The following is a 2174-nucleotide window of genomic DNA, read 5'->3' as shown; positions in this document are numbered from 1 at the left end:
TAATCAATGCTGTTTAGGAGAAAGTAACTGTGAGAGGGATGTGGGACAGGTGGTACTACTTTAGATTGGATGGTCAGGTATATGTTTCTGAGCAGGTGGCAATTAAACTGATAGTTAAGGCTGAGTAGAAGCTGGTCATGATGAAAAGCTAGAAAGGAGGATTTCAAAAGACAGAATGAGTAAAGAAGTCCCCCAGGGGAAAGGAGCCAGCGGGGTTAGTATGGAAGGGGTCAGCAGAAAGTGGGGGAAATGAGGCTGGAGAGATAGGCAGACTCAAAAACACAGGGTCCTGTACACCAGGAATCAGTAAACTATTTCCCACAAGCAGTATCTGGTCCACAGCCTGTGTTTGTATAGTCCACAAGCTAAGAATGTTTTTATAATTATAATGATTGAAAAACATCAAAAGAAGAATATTATTTTATGACACATGATAATCATATGAAATCCAAATTCTAGTGTCTATAAATAGTTTTATTGGCACACAGCCACACTCATTCATTTACATATTGCCTATGGCTACTTCTAGGATACAAGAGCAGAAGTAGTAGTAGAAGCCATATGGCCTACAAAACCTTAAATATTTACTACTTGGCTCTTCACAGAAAAAGTTTGCCAACCTCTACTGTAGACCAGGGTGAAGAATTTGAATTTTGTTCTAAACCTAATGAGTCTGGCACAGAAACTAGTTTACCTAGCATAACAAATTAATAGATTGGTTGTGTCCAGTGGCTGGCAAAGTGACAGTTGTCGTTTATTGAATGCATATATATATCAGGCACTTTTCTAAGTACTTTGTATGTATAAACTTCTTTAATCTTGAAAATCTTATTCAATAGATACTATTATTATTTCCAATTTACAAAAAGAGGAAGCTGAGTGTTTGAAGGGTTCAACAACTTCCCAAAAGTCACATGGCTAATAAGTGTTAGAGCTGAGATTTGATCCATGTAAGCCTGGTTCCGGAATCTAGATTAATAGTTTAAAATATTTTCCTAAAGAAATTTAAAAAAAAAAATTGCAGAACTCTAAGGAACCTGGAAGATACTTGGGTTCTTCAGAACAGTTTGGAAACTAATGCTTTTATCCAATCCCCTCATTTGCAGATGAAGACAAAAAGGGAAGTCATTTGTCCTGGGAGAAATCTGTGAGCTGAAACCTAAAGCTAGCTCTTGCTGTTCTGTGGTACAGTCTCCCTGAAGTAAGACCTTATATAAAGACCCTCGTATTATGGGCTTATGGTGTTCCCAGTCTCACTTCTTCTTACCCTATTGTTTGTAACTGCACACAAACTTCGTTTCTTTGACATAGCTTTTTACCTTGTTACTCTTGCCTCCCCTCCAGGTGGCCTAGGAAACAAGCCAAAGCCAAAAAGGCAACATAGATGGCCTTGACCACTCCCAACTCCCTTAGTTTCCATCACTACTGATTTTTCTCTGTATAATCTGTACTCTCTAGATAATCAGAGACCCAGGCCTTTGCACAATAGCTTGCCTGTGTCTCCAGAACTTGCAATTCTTCAGTAGACACTTATTATATTTAGCCCAGGGGTCTCCAGCCCACAGGGCTGCAGACCAGTACCAGCCCATGGCCTGTTAGGAACCGGGCCACATAGCAAGAAGTGAGCGGCGGGTGAGCTAGAGAAACTTCATCTGTATTTGCAGCTGCTTCCCAGCGCTAGCATCACTGCCTCAGCTCCACCTCAGATCACCAGGCATTAGATTCTCATAGGAGCACCAGTCCCTGGTGCCAAAATGTTTGGGGCCACTGATTAGCCCAAGTCTGTGTTGGTCTTTTGGCTGAGTGGCGCAGGCAGCAGAAGCCCTGTACTCAGTTGCCATCTGATTTCATCCTAAACCACAATTTTCTTCTGAAATCAGCTCTTACTTGGATTCTGTTTTTGGAATGATCCACTTAATTAGATTAAATTCTAGGTAGAAACCTTAAGAAAGTTTATTGTTCCTATTCTTTTCTAGGCACATCTAACCTACATGGTTCCTGTGGGGATGAAATGTGGCCCCAGCCACATGAGGTCTGCAGATCGATGGAGGATCTATGTGCCACTGTGCTGGGCACTTTGGGTACTATATTTAATTCATACCTCTCAGTCACCTTATGCTATAATTATTCTCCCCATTGTACAAATGAGGAAATTGATAGAGGCAAGTAGTCTG

The sequence above is a fragment of the Pteropus vampyrus genome, unplaced genomic scaffold (genome assembly GCF_000151845.1).
Source record: "Pteropus vampyrus isolate Shadow unplaced genomic scaffold, Pvam_2.0 Scaffold528, whole genome shotgun sequence".
In the NCBI taxonomy this organism is placed as follows: domain Eukaryota; kingdom Metazoa; phylum Chordata; class Mammalia; order Chiroptera; family Pteropodidae; genus Pteropus; species Pteropus vampyrus.
Note: the sequence above shows the minus strand (reverse complement) of the source record.